Below are 27,886 nucleotides of genomic sequence, written 5' to 3'. Positions count from 1 at the left end.
TATTTTGGACCAAGAAGAATTGTGGAATTTATGAAAAATGTTGTTAGGCTTGAGGGGGGTGATGTATGGAGCATGTCTCGTTTATCGCATTGTGCGAAGGAGGATGGTAAGAGGGATTGTTCTGACGATTTTAGAACTTGTCTTCCTGCAGCACTAGGATCAGAAGACCTCCTTTGTATTTACAAGATTATCGTGCTAAATGATTAATTGTTTTTAATATTCATACCTTGTTTTTTCCCTCACATTGTTTTTAGTTTAGTTTTAGCCATTTTTGTTCCTTTTTACCTTATTTGTTTTTTTTTATTATAATAAGGGAGATGTGTTGTATTATCTCCTTTAAATGTAGCATTCCTTGTTAAGAATGTTGGGTTGGTCATGGGGAATGTTGATGTTTAAGCTGGGCAGTTGTAACCTGGACTGGCTGCTGGAAGACTTGCCTCCCTGGTGGGAATTACAATAAAGTTATCCTTCTCAATTTATCCAGATTTCTGTCTTTACATTATTATCGTTATAACATGTTCAAGATAACAGTATTCAAAGCGGCAGATTACATGAATTACCGAGATTTTTTCTTTTAAACTTGTTGATTTATTGGCATTCTATTTCAAATACACATTTCTTGTCTGCGTCTATAACCTGGTACCACACTCCAACATGGTGGCCATCAGCCCATTACACACACTCAAGCTAGCCTTCTACACGTTCTTGGTTTCCCTTTTTTTATTTCTACACGTGAGGACCGCATTTAGCACCCAATCATTTTGTGCAGGGACACGCGGACTGCCACTACACAGAATGCTATGCTTTCCTTGCCATAACAGCATGTTGAACCGATTAATGGGGCTTCTTAACTTATACGCACCATGTGGGTACACTGATTTGTGTTGGTGTGCAGCACGGAGTGCTTTGTTTTCTCTTTATCAAGTCTGTGAGATATGTGTAAACATCATGTTAATATGTGTATGGGATTTCACGAAGGATCAGTATCGGCATAGCACGTTGATTCATGGCTTGCACATATTTTCATAGACACACAGCATTGAGTGCTTTGTTTTTACTTTAGTAGCACTGCGATATATGCATGCAGCATGGAGCGTTTTACTTTATTAGCACGGCAATATATGTACTAACATGCACGTGGAGACACATCCTATGTTTTCGAGATTGGTCTGCACCGAAATATTACTTTGGTGTTTGGTTTTATTTTGAACTGCTGTTCTTTCACTTGATGACTTTGGCATGAACACCGGTTTGCATGTACGGACAAATAAGTACATTAACTTGTCCAGCTCATCCATTCCATTGGAGATAACTTAATGGAAATGTTTTTGGTTCACATGATTTCACTTTGTGCGCATCTCCCAAAATAGAAAAGAGAGGGGGGTTGAGGAAATGTGACAGCTCTGTGGCCATCATAGGGAAGACATAATTCATGTCCTATGTTTGTGCCCTAATATTTTTATAAGATAGAAGTACTTTATTGCAAAGGGGCTAGATTGAAAAGTGTTTTAGATCCTGCAGAGTAGCAGTGCTGGCCTGCTTCGACCCTTTGAACACTGCACTCAACTGTGTCACGGTCAGGTTTATAGATCGCTTCATAAAAAAGTTAGAGGATGTGAGATGCTGATAGGCTAGTTGGCCTAGGACTTGAACCACACTGCCTATTTGTGACTGCTGTTTTCTTTTTTAATTGACACAGCTTACTGCATGTCACTGTCAGTGCATCACAATAATGTGTTACATGACATAATGACTTATGTTTTTTTAATAGAATTGCAAGGTCTCTTTTACCAATCATTTGTTTTATATATTGTAATGAATGTCTGCTATTGTAGACCATTGCAAGGGTTTTAACAAATTATGCAATAAAGTAAAGTATTTATTTACTTTGTGCGCATTGAACTACACTTCTTTTTTTACGACTCACAAGAGGAAGGTTTCGTTTCCTTCTCTTCACCACAAATATCATACAGAGCTTGGTTCTAATACACATGACTAATGACTAAAGTCCACATTCTTACTCTCTTCATTTTCTTGTTTTTCACTCACTAACATTTTCAATGTTGTGGTTTCAGCATTTTTTGCATCATTGATTATTGCTATTTTTGGCTAATTTTCAGAACAATGCCCCTGGCACTGTCCCGAAATGCATTGGGGTTTATAAAAAAAGATGGATGTATTCAATGAACTTTGAATATTGGACGTACGTGTGATTTTACAACACAATGAATATGTTCTAAACTAAATAAACAAAAGGATTCAACTACTTGCCCTTTGATGTTTGAAGCATGATGACTCAGATCAATTGCTAGAGGGTGTTCACCCAATGGAGTGCCCTGTGGGCATGTTGATCTACCTTAGACAATGCTAATTTCTGCAGTTGTATGATTTACGCCCAGGATCTGAGGGCGGTACCCACTTGTGTTGTAATTTAGCAATGATTAGGTTAAGCATTAGCAGAAGACATCCTGCATTTTGTATTTCTATTGGCCATTTTGTTTACCATGTGTTCGCAATGTGCTCTGTCCTACCTTCCTGTCAACTGCTCTTGAAATCTTCCTAGAGACGAGATATATTTAGCCTCTTCTGCTTCGCACATGCTCAGTTGAGCTTACAGCTGTCCCCAACCTGTAACTGTCAGGATGTGTCCACCAGAATTAGCTAACTGTCCGCCCCTCCCACTTATTGCCAGCACACTCTCTGTATGACCTTATATGTATTTGAAACCAGCATTCTGTACCTTGTACCGCCCTCATTTGAGCCCCTGTGTGGGTATAAAAGGACCAAGCTCCTTCCAGTCAGTGTGCTACTTCATACATTGCCGAAGGGTCTTGTGTGAATGTAGTTCCACCTCATGAGGTTTAATAAACTTCGTTTTTTCTATTCCAGCTTCTGTGCCAACTTCTTCCTATTGGTCTGGGGACTCTGTGCAGAGAAGGGAGAACCCCTAGCACCGGTAGGCCTTGCTGAGGCTCACCACCACAAATTGGCGCTTCCAACGCGGGGCTCATTGGCAACTCGGATTCCCAAAGGTCTGGTCGCGACGAAGGATTGGAATCTCGCTTTGGACGCGATCGCTGCCTGAGGAGATCCGAGTCTTGGCACCCACGGCGTTTTTCCTCTCTTTCTGATCTGACCATCCAGGTGGCACCGGTCCTTGACTGAGATCTCTTCTGTTGATTCGCTGTGCAGTGACCATTTGGTCGATTTGAGAACTTGGCAGTTGGAACCTGGGCACCATTTGATTGGTAAGAGCCGTTCTGCGGCACTTGCTGTTGGTTTGACGCCTTTGATTGGTAAGGTAGTTTAATAACACCTACTGCGGCTTTGTTTGTATGATTGGCCAATATTAAAATCTGTTTGACAATTATATATGTATTGCAATTCATATAGGCGGGTAATGAAGAGATTTTTCTCTATTTAACTTTGTTTGAACGGCGCAACGTACGAAGAGTACCTTAAGTGCTACTTTGATTATAATACTGCATATTTTGCACTATTTTTGGCATGCCTGTTTCCAGCACACTTCGTAGGATGTGTTGCTTTTGTAGTTGTACCAATTTGAGACTCGACGAAGCACAACAAGCCCCGGAGGGGACGCCTAAAAGGGACATGTATGTTAAGTATGGTATTTCTTCCATAATGTACAGCACTCCCCGGTCCACCGCAGCAATCTCGTGCTGTTTGTGTGGAGGGAGGCACTTACTTCCTGATTTAGCCTCGCAGAGCGGCCATTGTGGCAGGGTGGCGCTCTAGTGGTTGACCAGCCACAGGGTATTTAAATTTCAGTTGGGGTCGACACGCTCGAGGACAACAAGTACAACTCCCCGCGCTAGCTCCATGAAATAGAAATTGCCTATGTGTTAATTTTTAAACTGCTAAATTTTGATCTCACTGTTATTTCCTTGTTTGCGCTTACTCTACTGCTCTCCCCGGTTCACCGCAGCAATCTCGTGCTGTTTGTGTGGAGGGAGGCACTCACTTCCTGGTTTAGCCTCGCAGAGCGGCCATTGTGGCAGGTTGGAGCTCTAGTGGTTGACCAGCCACAGGGTATTTAAATTTCAGTCAGGGCCGATGCACTCGAGGACAACAAGTACAACTCCCCGCGCTAGCTCCATGAAATAGAAATTGCCTATGTATTAATTTTTAAACTGCTAAATTTTAATCTCACTGTTATTTCCTTGTTTGCGCTTACTCTACTGCTCTCCTCGGTCCACCGCAGCAATCTCGTGCTGTTTGTGTGGAGGGAGGCACTCACTTCCTGGTTTAGCCTCGCAGAGCGGCCATTGTGGCAGGGTGGCTCTCTAGTGGTTGACCAGCCACAGGGTATTTAAAATTCAGTCGGGGCGACGTGCTCGAGGACAACAAGTACAACTCCCCGCGCTAGCTCCATGAAATAGAAATTGCCTTTGTGTTAATTTTTAAACTGCTACATTTTAATCTCACTGTTATTTCCTTGTTTGCGCTTACTCTACTGCTCTCCCCGGTCCACCGCAGCAATCTCGTGCTGTTTGTGTGGAGGGAGGCACTCACTTCCTGGTTTAGCCATGTAGAGCGCCATTGTGGCAGGGTGTCTCGCTAGTGGTTGACCTGCCATATAACTACAAATTAGACTATGACACCTACGCGCCCGTCCGCGACCGCAAGGGCTGGGGGCCACGGACTATTGCCAAAAAAGGATATACTTGGCTAGCGAGCTACGCTCTCTAAGACCCGCCACCCATCTCTGCCCTCCATTGGCCCCCCACACACTGAGACGTATCTTAACTAATGGTATCTCTCGGCCTACACTACTTCACTCAATCATTGAACATAGCAATATCCCACCCGCTACTACTCACTCCCTTACTAACGCTGAATTGAAGCTCTGTTGTATATATCTCAATACCCGCTCTATGGTTAAGCACCAAATCGACATATTTGTATTACTCGTTACTGAAAAACCTGATATTTTACTAGTCACGGAAACCTGGCTCACCCAGGACTCACTGCCTGATGTTTTAGCAGCACTCCCATCGGATTACTACATCAAAGCAGCGAACTGTCCTACAAGCAAAATGGGTGGGAGGGTAGCAGCCATTATTCATAAAAATCATAAGTTTATGACTCTTCCCCCCTTGGTCCTAACTGAGGCTGAGAACCTAGTCATTAAAACCGACACGGACAGCGGTGCTCTAGTACTTGTACTGCTCTACCGCTCCCCTCAAACCATGACCACATTCTTGATAATACTTGGGAGGACAGATAGCCTCCCTCGTGACGAACTTCCTGAAAAGGCTCTTGGTCGGTGATTTGAACTATTGGTTCGATAACAAAGTGGGTGGCGCCCAGGCAACGGAACTCCAAGACCTGCTCCTAAACATCAATCTGACCCAGCACATACACTCCCCTACTCACGAAAAAGGTCACAGCCTGGACCAAATTTGGTCCCACAACCTCTCACTTTCACTTCTCTCTATTACGCCCTGCATCTGGTCTGACCATTATCTAATCCAGTTTACAATCACTATCAATGGTCACATCAAACCACCACCCCTGACGGGTGGTGTAACAAGGAAATGGAAAGCTATAAACACATCGGCCTTCTTAGACACATTGACATCTACGCTACCTACATTTTGCAAGGATGTAGATCTCATGGAGGAGAAGATCTCAGACTGGCTTTTAATGCCCACTGATATCCACGTGCCCCCAGTGAAATTCTCCCGTACACGTAGCATGGACGCCCATAAATGGTTCACCTCTGATTTAAAGAATCTAAAACTCGAGGTACGCCAGAAAGAAAGAAAGTGGAAAGGAAAATACTGCCTGCAAGCCAAGGAGGAGTTTATCTCAGCTCGCAGAAATTACCAAAAGACTATTTTAAAAAGTAAAGCAGACTACTTTTCAGCAAAAATTCTAAATTCCCAGAATAAATCAAAGGATATTTTTAAAATAGTAAATGACTTATGCAACAGTGAGAGAACAATCCCTTATCTGCTCCCACCCAGGAGTTGTGCAACTCACTAAATGATTTCTTCATAGACAAAATTGCTGTAATAAAGAGGAGTATCCAAAACCCGCTCAGTCTGGACCCCATAGATAATATCTATTATAATCCACACACACTTGATGCCCTCCCCCCCATCGATTCTAAAATACTTTCAGAACTCCTCTCCCGTGTCAAATCCAGGTCACCTAACGATAGATGCTGACCACACATTCTGAAGGAGGTCCTCTCAGCTCTGCCACTGTGGTACAAAAGGGGGTGGTGATGGACGGAGCATCTGAACCTATCAAACACTCACACCAAGTCAACAGATCTGTGTTTAATCCATCACCGTTCTTTAGCCCACTCTGCCACCCCAGTTCAGACATGGCCATATGCAAATCAGGCTGACCCTGTGCCTCATGGGAACAGTCCAGCCCGAACTGCCAAGCCATGCCTTCCCTGGACCGGATTCAAGCTTCCTAGGACCGGTTTCTGGTATTACAGCCGTCTTCAGCCAGGCTTGCTTGAATCCAGTGGCAAAGTGAGCAAGGGACTCACGTCTGAGCATACCCTGCCAACCTATGGCGGCCAAAGTGGTACAAAAGGTGGTGGTGATGGACGGAGCATCTGAACCAATCAAACACTCACACCCAGTCAACAGATCTGGGTTTAATCCATTACTGTTTTTTAGCCCACTCTGCCACCCCAGTTCAGACATGGCCATATGCAAATCAGTCTGACCCTGTGCCTCATGGGAACAGTCCAGCCCAAACTGCCAAGCCATGCCTTCCCTGGACTGGATTCAAGCTTCCTAGGACCGGTTTCTGGCATTACAGCCGTGTCAGCCAGGCTTGCTTGAATCCAGTGGCAAAGTGAGCAAGGGACTCACGTCTGAGCATACCCTGCCAACCTATGGCGGCCAAAGTGGTACAAAAGGGGGTGTTGATGGACAGAGCATCTCCCACTGAGCATCCTTCCATTCCTAAATGAATCACTCTCACAAGGCAAGGTTCCCTGTAACTTCAAAAATGCCTCGGTGGTCCCACTCGTGAAGAAACCGGGAGCAGACCCCTTGGACCCGGACAATTTTACGCCCATCTCTCTTCTCCCTTTCTTGTCTAAACTACTCGAGGCTCACGTGTCTAGATGCCTGTCTAACTTTATCAAAACCTTTGACTATCTAGAGCCGAACCAAGCAGGTTTTCGTCCATCTCACTCAACAGAAACTGTGATTCTGGCAGTTCAGGATACTTTAAGATCTAACGCGGACAAGGGCATTCACCAGGCCCTGGTGCTTCTTGATCTGTCGGCCGTGTTTGACACGGTTGATTATAACATACTGATGAATCGTGTCGAGCAGGCCGGCCTCAGGGGCCCCGCCATAAGTTGAATAGCTTCCTTTATCACGAACCGTACACAGTCAGTGAGATTAGGGACATTCACAGCCCCTAGGACACCCTCTACCTGTGGGGTACCCCAAGGTTCGTCACTTTCACCTCTATTATTCAACCTGTACCTCCGCCCGTTGTTATACTCCTTAAAAAACCGCAAAATCACTATTTTTAACTATGCTGACGACCTTCAGTTAATCATCCCCCTAAACTCCCCGGACTCTGTTGTCGAATCCCAAGCAACCATGTCATACATACAGAGATGGATGAATCTTAACCATCTCAAACTCAACCCAGGCAAGACAGTACTCGTCCTGCCCGGGAAGAGCGAGTAGAGCTGGGGTCGACATTTCTGGCCACCCGACATGAGAACTCCTCCCACTGCGTCCCACTCGGTTAAAAGCTTAGGGGTCACTCTCAGCGTGGATTTATCACTTAAAGGACAGGTGGGTGTTGTCGTATCTTCTAGCTTTTTCCAACTTAGAAAAATTAGTAAAATAGCACACCTACTGATCCACTCAGCACTTGTACAAGTAGTTATAGCCCTTGTACTCTCCCGTTTGGACTTTTCGAATGGCCTTTATCTAGGCCTTCCAGTAGGTCTGCTAAAACGTCTCCAGATGGTCCAGAACCAAGCGGCCAGACTTATCTGGAAACAAGCCAAATGGCAATCAGTTAGATCTGGTCTGGAAAAACTCAACTGGCTATCAGTGGCCCAAAGGATTGCCTTTAAAACAGGATGCACTACTTTTAAAGCATTGCACGGCAATGGCCCAAAATTTATCAGAAACCTGATCACCAACTACAAACCACCGTGCAATTTACGCTCTGCTCACCTCGGCCTAGTACTGTGTGTATAATATATTGACATTCATAACAAGTAACCAGGGAAGAAAATTACAAAAAAGGTATAAAAAGAACCTACAAAATTTATTAAAAAACTCAATTCTTTTTATTGTTTTTTTTCTTTTAAAATCATAGGTTGTATGTATCAAATTGCACAAAATAAAAACAAAATAGACAATTATCACATTTAATCATTCAATATTAAAAATGGGGGAAGGGAGGTGGCATTTAATGTTGTCTTGACGCGTGTTTCGGTGTTTAAAGAAACGCCTCCTTCAGGAGCCACAAAATTTGTTTCTGAAATACATAATATAATAGACATAAGCAACGTGCAAATATTTGTTTGTTTTTGTAAAAAACAAAAAAGGAGAGAACATTTTATCTTTAACGTTAAAAACATCACATAATTCGACAGTTAAAAACTTTACATTGATAAATTTTCCGTGCTTGTTATAGCATTTAGTATTTGCTAAACAAGTCACAAAACTTATTTTTATATATTTGAGCAGTTGTTAAGAACCCTTAAATGAGGAAAAGTCCAACACACACTACCATCTTTGGAAAAAGTGGCGTTCGGTAATTCATATAAAGTGGTAAGACCACAGCCAAAGTCATATATTGATATATATAGCAATAACCACTCAGTAATATCGATACTAATCCATTAACAGATACACTGTATGGAAAAAATTCCTATTTGCTAATAAGATTCTACAACAGTAGCAAGAACCACCTTATATTTCTTTATCGGTCCTTATTTTGATGGTATAATGGGCATGTTGCGGTAACGGGTTAAAGTGGGACATTATTTTAAAAAGAAACTAGGTAGTTATTTTCTCCCATTTCGATCAAGCAAGTAATAGACCCATAATGCTATGTTCGCTTTGCTGCTAAATACACTGAAGGTCAGAAGGCATGTTTAAGATAGTTTAATAGACTTACCAAGGAAGTAAAAACAATCTTTTCACTTTCAAATGATTGATTGCTCAATGCCCACGTCCTGCACAGGCATATAATATCCAAATGTATATATATATATATATTTTTTTAAATGATTATCCTAGATGGGGAGAAAATCAACGGCATTTAGTACTTTTCGTTCCGAGCTTATTTGCTGGTTTTAATCTAGCTATCTACGTTCTGTTAATCAGACATTTGAACTTTTTGACAGCAAAAAGTTCGCACTTACGCTCACCTGCAAAGCAGAAAAGATTCTTGTTGATTGTTGAACAGAAAAGATTTCTGCAGTTTGTTGCTAAACAGGCAACCAGTTAAAACCAAGAAACACTTTCTTTTTCTTTTTCTCCTGCCTCACATGAGATTCTGTTTTCTCAGAGCTTGAAAGCGCCATACCAGGAAATATTAAAAAACAGAAAGAAAAATATTCGTTGTTTATTATTTAGAAATTACGCCCGTGTTTAATAACAAAGGTCTCAAGAAATATTAGAATTCTCGGTCATCACTTACATGTGAATATAGGCGTTGCGCTTAAGCTTTACACCCACACGATAGATGTTCGTGTCGAGGAAGACTGGAGTCTTTAGATTAAAAAAATCATTCTCCCGTTTCGGCTTCTAGCTCTGTAATTCTATATCACAAGATACAACCAATAAGTATCTATATCTATCTATATATTATTAAAAAATCGTAGATTATACGGCTTTTAGGTTAAGATAACTTTGACTGAAATAATCCCTAGAGCGTTCCTTACCGATAGAAACAGGTAGCATGGATTCTACGGCGCTACAGATGATGGCTGTCCGCGTTCCGTAACCGTTGGAAAAGATATCACCTGTTATGCTAGACAACTCCCTTTAAATCCATCCTTCCATGAGTCACATCGTTAGCTATTCATCAGTTCTTAAAGTACCAGTCACATCAAATTGATTCTGAGTGCTAATGCGGAAGGGCAAATATTTACCATGTACAGAGAACAAGGGGAACGCGCCAAGCCTGTTGGTATTTTTTCAAAGATAATGTGAACAGACTCACATATACGGTAACTTATTGATATAAAGAAGAAGGAAAGCAATATGATAACGTTTATAAATTACCTATTCTGAATAAAAAATATATATAATAAATTTTAACTATGCATTAAATGGCACTACTTACTATTTTTAATATCTCTGCATAATCAGTATCTTAGTTCCTACGGTATAGAGTGGATAATCGGTTTACCTAGACTGCGATGAATACCAAAACCCAAAAAAATGGACTGGTACATGTTGTATAATGTGGACAACGATAATTGTATCAGGATTACCAGTGGGAGAAAATCACTAAAATATGGCATTCTCCCACGGAATCTCACTAGTTAATCCCTGTTTAAAAGTATTAAGGACAAACATCCAATAGACTTCCTTTTTCTTTCTAATGGCGCATCCACCTTTGTTGTCAGGGGTCCTTATTTTTTCTAAAATGCGCCATTGAAAGTCCTCTGGCTTATGGTTTTTTTCAAGGAAATGTTTCACTAAGGGTGCTGCTAGCTTCCCTGTCTTCACAGCTGATCTATGTTCGGTCAGGCGCACTTGGATTGGTCTACAAGTTTCACCGACATAGCCTAGACCACATCTACATAGAATAAAATAAACGACATTTGCGGTTTTACAGTTCCAAATGTCGTTAGCCTTGGCTAAGAAGCCATTGTGGATGAACTCTGCACCTCCAAGAATGTTATTGCAGGATTTGCAAGAGGAACACTTGACTGTTCCGCATACCGGAAGATTATTTAATAAAGATCTTTGGCTCGGACCTATATTGGTCAATGATGTTCCAAATTTTTAGTGAACGATTTTATCTTTCAAATTTCTATTCCTTTTGTGTGCAAAAAGGGGCTTTATCAGAGTTTTCTTAGCAGTAGGGTTGCAGTTCAAAATATGCCAATTGGCATTAATGATCTGTCTCACACGTTCATTGATTGTAGAATGAGTGGTCACGCAGACAAGTTGATCCTTTTCAGGTAGTACTTTGGGTGTTAGCAAGGCGTCGCGGTCATAAAAGCGTGCTCTTTTATAGGAGCTTCTTACGAGCCTATGTGGATAACCACGATCTAAAAACTTCTTCCGCATGATAGCAGCTTGCCTATCATAATCAGTAAGATTAGTACAATTTCTGCGGACCCTAAAAAATTGGGAAAAAGGGATGCTCTCGCGCTGGCTCTTGGAATGAAAACTGCTAAAATGGAGTAATGTATTACGTGCGGTGGGCTTTGTAAACGGATCAACTTCTAACTTATTATTGTTTTCTCTTATTAGTAAATCCAAGAATTCAACCTGGTCAGCACTGTATTGGGCAGTAAATTTTAAATTATTGTCAGTCAAATTGATCCATTCCAGGAACTCCAACAAAGAGTCTTTCCCATTGGTCCAGATAAAAAAGATATCGTCTATATATCTGGACCAATGGGAAATGGACTCAAAAAAGGGTGCTAATTCATTGTCAATGAATTTGTCTTCAAAAGCGGACATGTAAATGGTCGCTATTGAGGGGGCGACAGATGCGCCCATGCTTACCCCCTTTAATTGGCGATACAGCAGATCTCCAAATTCAAAAACATTGTCAATGAGAACAATCAACAGGCAATCAATAAGAAATGTCTTTGGACAAATTATATTGTGCTTGTCAATAAACCAGTCTGTTGCTCTAATTGCTTCATTCAAGGGGATATTGCTGTAAAGGGACTCAATGTCCAATTGTGACCTTTGGCCCCCAGGTCAACCGGGTGGTCGGCACCTGTTTTGGGATCCTTAAGACCCTCAGGAAGGTTTTGGAGCTCCTTCCCACCAAAGCCCGCCGAACACTAGTGCATGCTTTAGTCACGTCCAAGATGGACTATGGCAACCTTCTCTATCTAGGAACCCCCGAGAAGAATCTGAGCCGCCTACAGGTCTTGCAAAATGCCGCTGCCCGGCTAGTTCTCAGACTACCTAGAAGATCAGCCTCCAAAGCCGCGCTCCAGGCCTTGCACTGGCTTCCGGTCAGGAGCAGGGTAGAATTCAAGGCCCTCTGCACCTGTCATCGGATCATTAATGGCAGGGCACCCCTTCCACTTCAGGGTCTCTTGACACAATACGAGCCATCCCGTGCGCTAAGATTCTCTGGCTCAGGGCGCCTGACTATTCCAAAGGTGTCCAGAGCAAGGATGGGTGGCAGATCCTTCAGGTACCTCGCCGCATCCTGCTGGAATAAACTTCCGGTAGCGTTGCGTTTGGAACCATCAGAGACTATCTTCAGAGCCAAGTTGAAAACATTTCTCTATGCCAGATAGTGGGCCGTCCCCTCTGAACACCCTCTGAACACGCTCACATCTCAGCGCGGGGACACGCCGTTGTGCGTCACCATTGCGCTCTACAAGACTCCCTATTATTATTATTATGTCCCTATTTGGTAGAAATGCCAAATTCTCAATTTTATTAATCATATGCCCCGTATCTTTAACATATGATTTGATGATCGGTATGTGGGGTCTTAAATAATGGTCAATAAATTTGGACAGGGACTCTGTCGGAGTGCCAATCGTGGATACAATCGGTCTATATGGAGGGTTATCAGCATTTTTGTGTATCTTCGGTAACCCGTAGATACAAGCTGTCTTGTTCTTACTAGTATTCAAGAATTCATGCTCTTTAATACTGATCGCCCCATTGCTAAGGGCCTCATTAGTCAGATGCTGAATCTTTTTTATGGTATTACTCAAGGGATTAGAATTGGTTTTCAGGTAGGTGGAGTTGTCGTCTAACATGGCAAACATGTTGCGTTCGTAATTATCAGAATCAAGCACGACAATACCACCTCCTTTGTCACATCCCTTGATGACCAATTTATTGTTCTCAGATAGTCCTTTCAAAGCTAATGATTCATCCTTACTTAAATTGTACACCGGTTTAGGAATGAACCGAAGTGTCCTTTCTAGTTTCTGAAGGACTACTAATTCGAATGCAGCTACTTCTGGACCCAATTGATCCAAACCTGGACTGAATGTTGATGGTAATGTCAATCCACGTTGGACTGTATGTTCATTGTTAGTCTCTTTTAGAATCTTTTCTGCTTTGCAGGTGAGCGCAAGTGCGAAGTTTTTGCTGTCAAAAAGTTCAAATGACTGATTAACAGAACGTAGATAGCTAGATTAAAACCAGCAAATAATCTCGGAACGAAAAGTACTGAATGCCGTTGATTTTCTCCCCATCTAGGATAATCGTTTAAAAAAATATATATATATACATTTGGATATTATATGCCTGTGCAGGACGTGGGCATTGAGCAATCAATCATTTGAAAGTGAAAAGATTGTTTTTACTTCCTTGGTAAGTCTATTAAACTATCTTAAACATGCCTTCTGACCTTCAGTGTATTTAGCAGCAAAGCGAACATAGCATTATGGGTCTATTACTTGCTTGATCAAAATGGGAGAAAAGAACTACCTAGTTTCTTTTTAAAATAATTTCCCACTTTAACCCGTTACCGCAACATGCCCATTATACCATCAAAATAAGGACCGATAAAGAAATATAATGTGGTTCTTGCTACTGTTGTAGAATCTTATTAGCAAATAGGAATTTTTTCCGTATAGTATATCTGTTAACGGATTAGTATCGATATTACTGAGTGGTTATTGCTATATATCAATATATGACTTTGGCTGTGGTCTTACCACTTTATATGAATTACCGAACGCCACTTTTTCCAAAGATGGTAGTGTGTGTTGGACTTTTCCTCATGTAAGGGTTCCTAACAACTGCTCAAATATATAAAAATAAGTTTTGTGACTTGTTTAGCAAATACTAAATGCTATAACAAGCAGGGAAGATTTATCAATGTAAAGTTTTTAACTGTCGAATTATGTGATGTTTTTAACGTTAAAGATAACATGTTCTCTCCTTTTTTTTTTACAAAAACAAACAAATAATTGCACGTTGCTTATGTCTATTATATTATGTATTTCAGAAACAAATTTTGTGGCTCCTGAAGAAGGCGTTTCTTTAAACATCAAATGCCACCTCCCTTCCCCCATTTTTAATATTGAATGATTAAATGTGATAATTGTCTATTTTGTTTTTATTTTGTGCAATTTGATACATACAACCTATGATTTTAAAAGACAAAAACCAATAAAAAGAATTGAGTTTTTTAATTCATTTTGTAGGTTCTTTTTATACCTTTTTTGTAATTTTCTTCCCTGGTTACTTGTTATGAATGTCAATATATTATACACACAGTTTAATTCCCTGTCCTATGAACTATCAATTCTGAACAGGGGGTCCTTGTTGTTTACATTATATTTCCCACAGCTTGTCTGTGCAGGGCCGTGCCATTTGTGAAAATTGTTCTGTTGATATTGTCAAATATTTGAGCAGTTGTTATTAGAATTGAGTGTAATTTTGCCCAAAAATTATTTTGTTCCATCAGCTATGGCTCAGCTAAAAACCTTCGGTTTCTCCGATGAGGAGTTTGCGACATTAGTTGGCACTACGGTCTCTTTCAGTAATACCAATTCAAACACCATAGGTAATGACGAAGGTAAGAAACTTATAGATCTTAAAAAGAAACTCATTAGGATGGAGGCCCATGGTGAGTTCATGTTATCCTACTTGAGAACGGGTATTATTCCCAACGGTCTACGAGTACGTAATGTACCTGGACTTTTCGTACATCATAGACCGTTCCTGGATAAATGGAGTTTAATAGCGAACAGATGTTCACGCGATTTAATGATTTTGATTGTGGAAACATCAAAGGAATTGGCAGCAGCTATGAAAACTGAAATTGATGAATTGGAAGAAAAGCTTAAACAATTGAATGGGGTAGATGAAGCGAAGAAAAGAATAGAAGAATACAATAAGGAGCTAGTATCCTTCGCTAGCCACCTTAACAAACGGAAAACAGATAAGCTTAATAAGGATAAAAGATTCTATACTAAAGAAATAGCTTACCCTTATCTAGGTAAAGAGTTTTATAAACAGAATCACTATATAGATGAATCTAGAAGTACCCCACAGAGAGTAAATAATTTCACTGACACATCAGATTCTGATGGCGAAGGTTCTAATAGCAATTATTTTGAACCGGATGGAGTTTTCCATTCTTATGCTGGCTCTCGACCTCAACAACGTCCTTTTTTATCCAACACGGGGCCTCGTCGAGGTCGTCCAAGAGTGAGATTTCAGGGACAAGGGCAGAGCAGGGGAAATTTTCAGATGAATCAGCAACAACGTCAGCCACAACATCAGCAGCATCAACAGCAACATCAACATCAACAGCAAGAGCCCTAATTTATAAGGGAAACTCAGAATAGACAATATTGGGGTCAAGGAATGTGATTCCTATTTTTGATTTGTCATCTATAGAACTTGACCAGCATAGTGAAGCTCTGTTATCTAAGGGTCTTTCGTTTGTGCCACAAGCACATGTAAACACTTTTGAATTGTATTAAGATATCATTTCATTTTTCAGAAAGATCAGGCTTAAAAAGTTTTGTCAGGCTCAGGAAGAGACTAACAATGAACGTACAGTCCAACGTGGAATGACATTACCATCATCATTGGCGCCAGAGAGCAGCAGTACGGGGCAGTACGGAGGATTCGACAGGAGCTGAGGAGCCGAGGAGCAATGTGGCGTGGCGTGGCGCACTTTGAAAGTTGTGATAGTGGCCCCATAGCGAGACCGGACACCCGAAAAGAGGGGGCACCTCCTCCTCCGCCAGTTGCGGTGACCAGCGCAACCAGCGCGACCAGCGCGATCAGCGCGATCAGCGCGACCAGCGCCCGTGCCTCCCGGACCCACCAGGACCCATCCGGTAGTTGGGTGCAGCATGACCCCGTGGCAGCCGTAACAGCTGCAGTGACCGCCTGAGCCACAGAGCTGCGGCCGCAACGGAGACGCAGGGGGGCATAGGGCACGGCACAGCTCACGGGGAGAGTACGAACCTCATCTCCTGATAGCCCCACCCCACGGGGAGCGGAGCGGGGGATCGGCCAGGCTGTCAGCAGGGGCCAACAGCAGGAAAACAGCGCACAGCAGTGAGCAGTGAGAACCAAAGTGAGAACAGGAGTGGCAAAAAGAACAGGGGCGAAGAAGGCCGTCTGGAGAATTGGCCTATCAGTGCTGGGCCCAGGGTTACCTGGAGGGCCGTCGAAGGGTCGCTGCGGACCACAGCAGGCAGTGCAGGTTGGTGTGTTTCCTTTCCCCTCCTCCCGTAGCGGCCTTCGGGGCCCGGTTCTCGGCTCCCCAGGTAGTGACTGCAACAGCAAGTGCGCATAGAGGCGCTGCGAGGCGGCCCGCGACGCCCCTGGTGCACTATTGAAGCTCCTAGTACTCGAATTCAGAGCACATAGCGCCGCCTGCACAAAAACAAACCGTTAGAAACCACACACAGCGGCAGTGAGAGCAAATAGACTGCAGGACCAGTTCCCTGGACCCTCCCTGGACCCTCACTGGACACCTTTGGGTACAGGTCATTGGGACATTGGCACGCCGCCCAAGGCAAAAGCATAGGATCGCTTTTCCATCAGAGTCCCCAGTAGAGATCTCACCATCACGGTCCCAGGCACACACACAGCAGGGCACCCGAGAGGCCACAAGGCCGTAAGGAGCAGGCGGCAAGTCCTCCAAAATAACAAAACTGCATCCTTATTATGAGATCAGGGAAAATTGGAACAGACCCCATAGCAAAATCAAGCAAAAACAAACAACCCCTACGACGGAAAATGAGCGAAGAACTCATCCTTATATTAGATGAGAACTCTACAGAGGACACGCCAGACGCAAAAGAGGGAAAACGATATCACTGCCGGCGTCTTCGCCCCAAAAACACCAAAGAAGATCTCGCTCAGGAACGTAAGGATCACAGACTTTCTAATCCCAACCTTTCCATCACCTATACCGCCAGCACCATTAGTATCGTCAGCTTTTCAGGAACCAAATTTAATGGCCACAACCAACAACAAAAGAAGGTCCCAATCGGCGACTTCACCAACTAAAGCCTTGCAGTTTCATAACAATACCCCGAGCCATAATCTCTACGAAAACGAACATCACCATTCTGATAATCCTCAAAATAACCCAATCAAAAGGTCAAACCAACTTAAGGTGAAAGCCCAAATAAAACTAAGGGAGGTAAACGGTGACCCCCACCCCTATGTTACACCAAGCGGCGAGCGTACCGAGGGCACAAAGGGAACATCACTGGCACCCACTGGCCCAGAGACGCGACGCTCTCTTAGTCTGGGCTCATACTTCGACCCGAGGGACCACAATGACCGCGGGGTGGCCATGCGCAAAGACCTGAAAATAGACACTAAGGGCCAATTGGACACACCGGACAAAGTCATCTTTGAAAAAAGCTAATAAGGATCAACCCTCTAGTGAAAGGAAGATCTTAAACGGTCCAACACAGCCAAGAGATGCCTCGCCAGGCACGGAGGCAGAAGCAAAGTATAACCACACACTCAATGTTACCGCTAGTGAAGAATTGCAGATGGCACACAATCCGAATAGTGCTAGTCCTACAACCATTAACAACACAAACTGCAGAAACTCATTAAACCGCCCGTCGGGGCTATTTCCGCTTCACTTTAACATTTCCACAACAAGCTTCTCAACTTCTCCCAAAGATCCCGACCAAAGGATTAGAACGGCCATTTACACACCTATTTCCGACATGGGTAAGGGCAAAAACCAACGTGACCCACCAGAAACTCTAGAAACAAGAGTCCCGGGTCCATCAAGGCATATACCAAGGGACAAAGGTCGGAGCAGCCCTAAAGACCCAATTCACTCAGCCGACAACAGTTCACCGCCGTATGCACCACTGTGGCGGCCGTTTATAAACATGATGGAAACTATCTCAACAGCCCTACTCCAACATTCTGAAAAGTTGGAATCTCAGAGAGATATCCTGCAAATCCTAGCAACGCATGTCGCAGCAATAGACAAAAAGATTCTTGAGTTAAACTCCTTTATCGACCGGGTACAGAAAGATCCGCTCACAACGTACCATGAATGTCAGTGCTCGGAAACAATGAACCATCTTAAAGTTTTACCAGCAATTCTAATTGACATTCTGGAAGAGGTTCAAAACAAACCAAATAACGCACATTACGTCATTGACACCCATGGGACCGGAACCTCACCAGAAAGCACGCTAACCCTAACTCCCAGTGCCATAACAGTTAGCGAGGACACAAGGGTGGACAAAAAGGAAGGCCGCTTAACACCTCGCCACACGGCCAAAGTGGAACCAACCACCGACACAAAAATAGCCCATCAAAAAGGCCGTCTGGATCAGCCCTATACAGGGAAAGATGCCTCCGGCTCATCCCAAAAGAATGAAAGTGAACCTTATAGAAGTACGGCAGAGCCCGTAAATCTGAGGAGAGAAGACCTTGACATAACACCTAACGGGCAAACAAACCAAATCATCCCACTAACAAAGCGTGAGCGCAAGAGGCTGAGGAAAGCAAGACAAAATAAGCACCAGGGGAACAAAGTTGCCAGAAGGTTCCCAAAACCCAATTCAATCACAGGTACGTCATTTCAAGGCCCACAGATCCGGCGGAACAGGAAGAGCAAGCGGACCGGGGGTCATCATGCCCCCCAGCTACACAGCCCCCGGAAGTTAAACCAACAGTCGCAATTAGGAATCAAAGCCTTCCAGCTGAAAATCCTAAAGAGTCACCAGAGGTGGACCAGGAGGAGCAAGTGCTCCGCGGGCCGATACACCCTTCAGCGACTCAGCCCCAGGAAGTCTTGTCAACAGTTGCCACTAAGAACCACAGCCGTTCAAAAGCCAATCAATCCCAATCATTAATGCAATCGGCGGATGGCTCTTCCGCGCCGAATCAGCATGTAGAACAGAAAACCATCACACATTACTTCCCGAAAACGGTGCCGGGATCCAAAGAGAAGCAACACGCAATAGAGTATCCCCAATTGAGATCATGCACCCAAGTCTCAGTGGACCCGATATCACAGCAGGCGGTCCTAGAAACCAAGCTGGGAACGCAGCTGACCGCCCCAAATCAGGGCAGCCTAAAAAGACTATCTACACCTAACAACCAATTCTGCGCCCCAAATCAGCACGAGAAGCCAGAAACGACTTACCCAGCGGGCTCCACAATGCACAAACTAATACCGCACTATAGCTCAAGGGGGAACCACGACATTTTAAACCGGAGCGCCATTTTAAAACTTACCAACTCTTTTGAGACGCTAAAATATGTGAATACAACTCACATAGATAGTATCGAATTCAAAACATTGCCCAATACAAACGGGAGAGAAATGACAGTGGTAACATGGAAAGACCCCGAAATTGCAAAAGAAGTGTGGCGATATAGAGAAGATTTCGCCAACTGGGGAATTGAACTATATCCAGTGCCGCCAGAAAGATACCCAGGCCCACTAGCTGCCTCGGCAGAAAAAAGACCCAAACCAGAAGGCGGAATTCTCCGGGGGCGGTCGGTGGGACGGTCACCAAGAAGGGGGAATGGGCCAATCTACGTATTATCCATCTTGGCCATACCACAGGATCTAACGAATGCCGGAAATTTCTGACGCCGATGCATAATACATCGCCGGCAGAGATGGAGGAAGCATGAAAACCGCCTTTAAAAGCCTGCTCTTGGAACATCAATGGCCTGGGGGGCAAAACCAACGACGCCAAAATCATGTCATTCTTAAATCACTTCGACATCATCTTATTACAAGAAACTTGGCTAATGGCCCCCCTACAAATAGTTGGCTTCAATGAAATCCAAAAACCAGCATCCAAAAGAGGCCTTTCGGGAAGGGCAGCTGGAGGCCTATCAATCTATCTGAATACCGGCATCGCCTGGACCTATGTCAATATTGACACTGGCCAAGAATGGATACAGTGCATCAAAGTCGAGCTGACGCAAGATCCCGGCAAAGGCACACAGAGGGCCCAAGATCCTTTAATGATGATAATTTGTAATATCTATATACACCCAGACTCCAAGCATAAAGAAGAGAAAATTGCGACATTAAAAGCCCTTATCAAATCTATGCAATCAATCTACCCGCAAGCGGGGCTGGTCGTGTCCGGAGATCTGAACATGTTCCTGCTTCAAAAGGACCACGCCTCAACCATGACCCAAAATAAATGGAACGGCAGGACAATCCCAAACATTATAACAAATCACCGAAAACGGGACAAGATCGGTGACCAGTGCGCCTTAATGTTTGCTGAGGTCGGAATGGTCTGCCTGAAAGGCCGCCTTCCACAAGACCAACCTGCATCCTCAACTCGAATAGCCAAACAGACGCATTCTGTGTTGGATTACACCATAGTGGATCTAGTGGTTCTGCAATCCATTGTCAGTTACAAAATCATTCACAAACTGGAGAGCGACCATAGCCTGCAAGCATTCAAATTCAGTCTCCAACATAATAGGGCCACCAACTGCGAAGTCTTGATCGAACTTCCAAGTATCTACAACCTAAAGAGACTTGCGTGGAATGGCAATAACATCAAAGAAATAATGACGTACATCACAAATGCCCACTCGGCAGCGACTGGAGAAGATCCACTCGCACATCTGGATAACTGGGACAGACTGATCATAACATTAATAGAAAGATTTGGTAACCGAACACGTAGCTACCAATCGACCTCGGGCAAATCCTCTCAAGGCTCCCTGGGATCCATTGCGCGCAATAAAAGGTCCACCAACCAAGAAATCAGAAAACTACAAGCAATAGCCAAGTCAAAGGGTGAAGACACAGCCAATCAAATTCACAAACTAAGACAAAATTATAAAAAAGAAGTGTGGCAAGAAAAAACAAAAAAACAAACTGATATCTGGCTATCATTACTAGTATCCAGCAAATCAAATAACAACGGGAAATTTTGGCCAGAAATTAACAAAATCGCTAATGGTGCAGCTCAGACACTCAACGCTAACATACTTGAGGGGGACTGGATACAGTATTTAAACCGCTCACAAAGGGTCAGCACCCTAGCTTGGTTTCCAGCCCAGCAGACTTCACTTCCAAAAATTAACAAAGAGGCAGACCCACACTTTGGCACAAATTGGATAACGACATTGCAGGTAGAAAAGGTAATTAAAAACTTGAGATCCAAGGGTGCTCCAGGCCCGAATGGCTTACCGAACGCCCTGTTCAAACAAGACCACCAATTCTGGGAGGAATATCTTACCCCCTTATACAACATCGCTTTTCAGTCCGGAAATATTCCCCAATCATGGAGAGGCAGCATCCTAAACCCAATCTTCAAGGCAGGCTCAAGATCTGACCCTGCCAATTACCGCCTTATCGCGCTCATAGATGTCGAGGCAAAAATGTACGCCTCGAATCTCTTGAGGGCCTTAGAAGACTGGGTTTGTGAGAAAAAAATTCTCCCAATCACGCAGACAGGTTTTAGGCCTGGTACCAACACACTATGCCACCTGCTTGCGTTAAATCTCCTGGTCGACAAAGCAAGGGAGAAAACAACTAAGCTGTATACGTGTTTTGTCGACCTAAAAGCAGCATTCGACACAGTCCCGAGGGAGGCACTATGGCAAAAAATGGCCTCTTGGGACATCCCCCCAATGTTGCTGCAGGCCATTATTACTCATCTACCTGGGTAAGAATAAAACTAGGCAATGGCGACCGAATATCCGGAAAAATACCCACTCATGTTGGCCTTAAGCAGGGCTGCGTATTGGCCCCAACGTTTTTTAACATCTTCACAGCGGACCTCGATAAAAGCATCGCGGAAATAGAAAGCGATCCCCCAAAGCTAGCCCAGCTCAAAATTAGGAGCATACAGTACGCAGACGACATCGTACTGTGCAGTCAGACCCCTATGGGCTTACAACGCGCCATCACGAAGCTCCATGATTACATCAGTGCCCAGGGCATGCAAATCAATTACAAAAAAACGAAGATCGTCTGTTTTGCCCTGCGGCCAGGGAAGAAATCTCTTAAATGGAACATCGCAGGCAACACACTTGAGCAGACTGCTTCCTACAAATATCTGGGCATGGTGGTCGATGCCAGGTGGACTCTGAAAGATCATCAACTGTACAGAAAGGCTCAGGCAAATAAGTTACGTTTTGCCTTAAATTTAATAAAAACAAAATTGAATTGTCCATCTAATTCGCACCTGCTGAAGATAATAGCCGCCAAGTTTTTACCATCTCTTACATATGGGTCCGAACTGTTCAGGGGAAAGGATGCAAATTTCTTGAACATACAACAATCAGAGCTGTTCAAATACATTTTTCGGATCCCGAAGTTTGTATCCCAATCACAGATCCGTCTGGAATTTGGCCTATCAAACCAGCACCAAGTCAGACAAGCGGCTATCCTAAAAACATGCTGGAAACTAAGAGCAGCCCAAGAAGACACGCTCATGGGCCTCTGCTGGATGGAGATGCAGAACCAGATAAACTCGAAAAACAGCTGGAAAACAGTATGTGAGAATGCCCTGTCAGACCTCAAGCTGGAAAAGGCATGGAACACAATCCAAACCTTCGCGGCTTTTAAAAAAGCGAGCAATGGGGCCGCAAAGCAGATATCATGGCTATCAGACAAAGATGCAACAGCAAAGAAAAAACACGGCTGGACGGTGTTGTCCACGTACAGGAAAATGGCGCCGCAACCTTATCTAGTCAACCACATATCCACCGCCGCCCAAAAAATGCTTCTAAATCTACGTTTGGGATCTACCATCTTGAAAGAACACACCCCTCCATGGAAACAAACATGGACGAGCCTTGACTGTAGACTATGTGGACAAAAGGTAGAATCTACGATGCACATATTGTGCATTTGTCCCTTTTTGAAAAACTTGAGACGCTACTATCTCCTTCACGTATACCGTTTCTTCCAAATTAGAACATGCCGCCCGGCCGTTATGCTTGCTCTGAACAGTTATCAACTGCAGACAGCTTGTAGGGCCGCCAGATTTTGCCATAAGGCACTGCAGCTAATACAAAACACCGAGAAAAAGGAAACAAAAGGCACGAAGCCGGACGCGTGAAGCATAACGAATAGACTCTCTGAAACATCTTTTTTATAACTAAACCAAACACATGGACTCCCTAGAAACCTTTTTTTCTAATTTTTTTTTAACTGCCCGAGAACTTGTACTTTTTTTTTTTTAAATAACAACACGTCTTTTTAATTTAACAATATTGTAAAGGTTTTGATTAACTGTACACAATAAAATGTTTACCCACCTTACCCATCATCATTCAGTCCAGGTTTGGATCAATTGGGTCCAGAAGTAGCTGCATTCGAATTAGTAGTCCTTCAGAAACTAGAAAGGACACTTCGGTTCATTCCTAAACCGGTGTACAATTTAAGTAAGGATGAATCATTAGCTTTGAAAGGACTATCTGAGAACAATAAATTGGTCATCAAGGGATGTGACTAAGGAGGTGGTATTGTCGTGCTTGATTCTGATAATTACGAACGCAACATGTTTGCCATGTTAGACGACAACTCCACCTACCTGAAAATCAATTCTAATCCCTTGAGTAAAACCATAAAAAAGATTCAGCATCTGACTAATGAGGCCCTTAGCAATGGGGAGATCAGTATTAAAGAGCATGAATTCTTGAATACTAGTAAGAACAAGACAGCTTGTATCTACGGGTTACCGAAGATACACAAAAATGCTGATAACCCTCCATTTAGACCGATTGTATCCACGATTGGCACTCCGAGTCCCTGTCCAAATTTATTGACCATTATTTAAGACCCCACATACCAAAAAAATCATATGTTAAAGATACGGGGCATATGATTAATAAAATTGAGAATTTGGCATTTCTACCAAATAGGGACATATTGGTCACAATGGACATTGAGTCCCTTTACAGCAATATCCCCTTGAATGAAGCCATTCAGCAACAGACTGGTTTATTGACAAGCATAATATAATTTGTCCAAAGACATTTCTTATTGATTGCCTGTTGATTGTTCTCACTGAAAATGTTTTTGAATTTGGAGATCTGCTGTATCGCCAATTAAAGGGGGTAAGCATGTCGCCCCCTCAATAGCGAACATTTACATGTCCGCTTTTGAAGACAAATTCATTGACAATGAATTAGCACCCTTTTTTGAGTCCATTTCCCATTGGTCCAGATATATAGATGATACATTTTTTATCTGGACCAATGGGAAAGACTCTTTGTTGGAGTTCCTGGAATGGATCCATTTGACTGACAATAATTTAAAATGTACTGCCCAATACAGTGCTGACCAGGTTGAATTCGTGGATTTACTAATAAGGGAAAACAATAATAAGTTAGAAGTTGATCTGTTTACAAAGCCCACCGCACGTAATACATTACTCCATTTTAGCAGTTTTCATCCCAAGAGCCAGCGCGAGAGCATCCCTTTTTCCCTATTTTTAAGGGTCCACAGAAATTGTACTAATCTTACTGATTATGATAGGCAAGCTGTTATCATGCGGAAGAAGTTTTTAGATCGTGGTTATCCACATAGGCTCGTAAGAAGCTCCTATAAAAGAGCACACTTTTATGACCACAACGCCTTGCTAACACCCAAAGTACTACCTGAAAAGGATCAACTTGTCTGCGTGACCACTCATTCTACAATCAATGAACGTGTGAGACAGATCATTAATGCCAATTGGCATATTTTGAACTGCAACCCTACTGCTAAGAAAACTCTGATGAAGCCCCTTTTTGCACACAAAAGGAATAGAAATTTGAAAGATAAAATCGTTCACTCAAAATTTGGAACATCATTGACCAATATAGGTCCGAGCCAAAGATCTTTATTAAATAATCTTCCGGTACGCGGAACAGTCAAGTGTTCCTCTTGCAAATCCTGCAATAACATTCTTGGAGGTGCAGAGTTCATCCACAATGGCTTCTTAGCCAAGGCTAACAACATTTGGAACTGTAAAACCGCAAATGTCGTTTATTTTATTCTATGTAGATGTGGTCTAGGCTATGTCGGTGAAACTTGTAGACCAATCCAAGTGCGCCTGACCGAACATAGATCAGCTGTGAAGACAGGGAAGCTAGCAGCACCCTTAGTGAAACATTTCCTTGAAAAAACCATAAGCCAGAGGACTTTCAATGGCGCATTTTAGAAAAAATAAGGACACCTGACAACAAAGGTGGATGCGCCATTAGAAAGCAAAAGGAAGTCTATTGGATGTTTGTCCTTAATACTTTTAAACAGGGATTAAATAGTGAGATTCCGTGGGAGAATGCCATATTTTAGTGATTTTCTCCCACTAGTAATCCTGATACAATTATCGTTGTCCACATTATACAACATGTATCAGTCCATTTTTTTGGGCTTTGGTATTCATCGCAGTCTAAGTAAACCGAGTATCCACTCTATACCGTAGGAACTAAGATACTGATTATGCAGAGCTATTAAAAATAGTAAGTAGTGCCATTTAATGCATAGTTCAAATTTATTATATATATGTTTTTATTCAGAATAGGTAATATATAAACTTTATCATATTGCTTTCCTCCTTCTTTATATCAATAAGTTACCGTATATGTGAGTCTGTTCACATTATCTTTGAAAAAATGCCAACAGGCTTGGCGCGTTCCCCTTGTTCTCCGTACATGTAAATATTTGCCCTTCCGCATTAGCACTCAGAATGAATTTGATGTAACTGGTGCTTTAAGAACTGATGAATAGCTAACCATGTGACTCATGGAAGGATGGATTTAAAGGGAGTTGTCTAGCATAACAGGTGATATATTTTCCAACGGTTACGGAACACGGACAGCCATCATCTGTTGCGCCGTAGAATCCATGCTACCTGTTTCTATCGGTAAGGAACGCTCTAGGGATTATTTCAGTCAAAGTTATCTTAACCTAAATGCCGTAAAATCTACGATTTTTTAATAATATATAGATAGATATAGATACTTATTGGTTGTATTTTGTGATATAGAATTACAGAGCTAGAAGCCGAAACGGGAGAAAAGACTCCAGTCTTTCTCGACACGAACATCTATTGTGCGGGTGTAAAGCTTAAGCGCAATGCCTATATTCACATGTAAGTGATGACCGAGAATTCTAATATTTCTTGAGACCTTTGTTATTAAACACGGGCGTAATTTCTAAATAATAAACAACGAATATTTTTCTTTCTGTTTTTTAATATTTCCTGGTATGGCGCTTTCGAGCTATGAGAAAACAGAATCTCATGTGAGGCAGGAGAAAAAGAAAAAGAAAGCGTTTCTTGCTTTTAACTGGTTGCCTGTTTAGCAACAAACTGCAGAAATCTTTTCTGTTCAACAAACAACAAGAATCTTTTCTGCTTTGCAGGTGAGCGTAAGTGCCAAGTTTTTGCTGTCAAAAAGTTCAAATGACTGATTAACAGAACGTAGATAGCTAGATTAAAACCAGCAAACAATCTCGGAACGAAAAGTACTAAATGCCGTTGATTTTCTCCCCATCTAGGATAATCGTTTAAAAAAAAAAAAATATATATATATATACATTTGGATATTATATGCCTGTGCAGGACGTGGGCATTGAGCAATCAATCATTTGAAAGTGAAAAAATTGTTTTTACTTCCTTGATAAGTCTATTAAACTATCTTAAACATGCCTTCTGACCTTCAGTGTATTTAGCAGCAAAGCGAACATAGCATTATGGGTCTATTACTTGCTTGATCGAAATGGGAGAAAAGAACTACCTCGTTTCTTTTTAAAATAATGTCCCACTTTAACCCGTTACCGCAACGTGCCCATTATACCATCAAAATAAGGACCGATAAAGAAATATAAGGTGGTTTTCGCTACTGTTGTAGAATCTTATTAGCAAATAGGAATTTTTCCATATAGTATATCTGTTAATGGATTAGTATCGATATTACTGAATGGTTATTGCTATATATCAATATATGACTTTGGCTGTGGTCTTACCACTTTATATGAATTACCAAACGCCACTTTTTCCAAAGATGGTAGTGTGTGTTGGACTTTTCCTCATTTAAGGGTTCTTAACAACTGCTCAAATATATAAAATTAAGTTTTGTGACTTGTTTAGCAAATACTAAATGCTATAACAAGCAGGGAAGATTTATCAATGTAAAGTTTTTAACTGTCGAATTATGTGATGTTTTTAACGTTAAAGATAAAATGTTCTCTCCGTTCTTTTCTTTTTTACAAAAACAAACAAATAATTGCACGTTGCTTATGTCTATTATATAATGTATTTCAGAAACAAATTTTGTGGCTCCTGAAGAAGGCGTTTCTTTAAACGCCGAAACGCGCATCGAGACAACATTAAATGCCACCTCCCTTCCCCCATTTTTAATATTGAATGATTAAATGTGATAATTGTCTATTTTGTTTTTATTTTGTTCAATTTGATACATACAACCTATGATTTTAAAAGAAAAAAAACTATAAAAAGAATTGAGTTTTTTGATAAATTTTGTAGGTTCTTTTTATACCTTTTTTGTAATTTTCTTCCGTGGTTACTTGTTATGAATGTCAATATATTATACACACAGTTTAATTCCCTGTCCTATAAACTATCAATTCTGAACAGGGGGTCCTTGTTGTTTACATTACACCTCGGCCTAGTAACCACTCCCTCATTCAAAAAGAAAAGACAAGGAGGAAGCTGTTTCTACTATCTCGCGGCCACCTTTTGGAACTCCCTTCCTCCACCACTCCAGCACTGCGATAACCT

The sequence above is a fragment of the Lissotriton helveticus genome, chromosome 1_1, assembly GCF_964261635.1.
Source record: "Lissotriton helveticus chromosome 1_1, aLisHel1.1, whole genome shotgun sequence".
Taxonomy (NCBI): domain Eukaryota; kingdom Metazoa; phylum Chordata; class Amphibia; order Caudata; family Salamandridae; genus Lissotriton; species Lissotriton helveticus.
The sequence above is the reverse complement of the archived record's forward strand: the minus strand, read 5'-3'. Positions refer to the sequence as shown.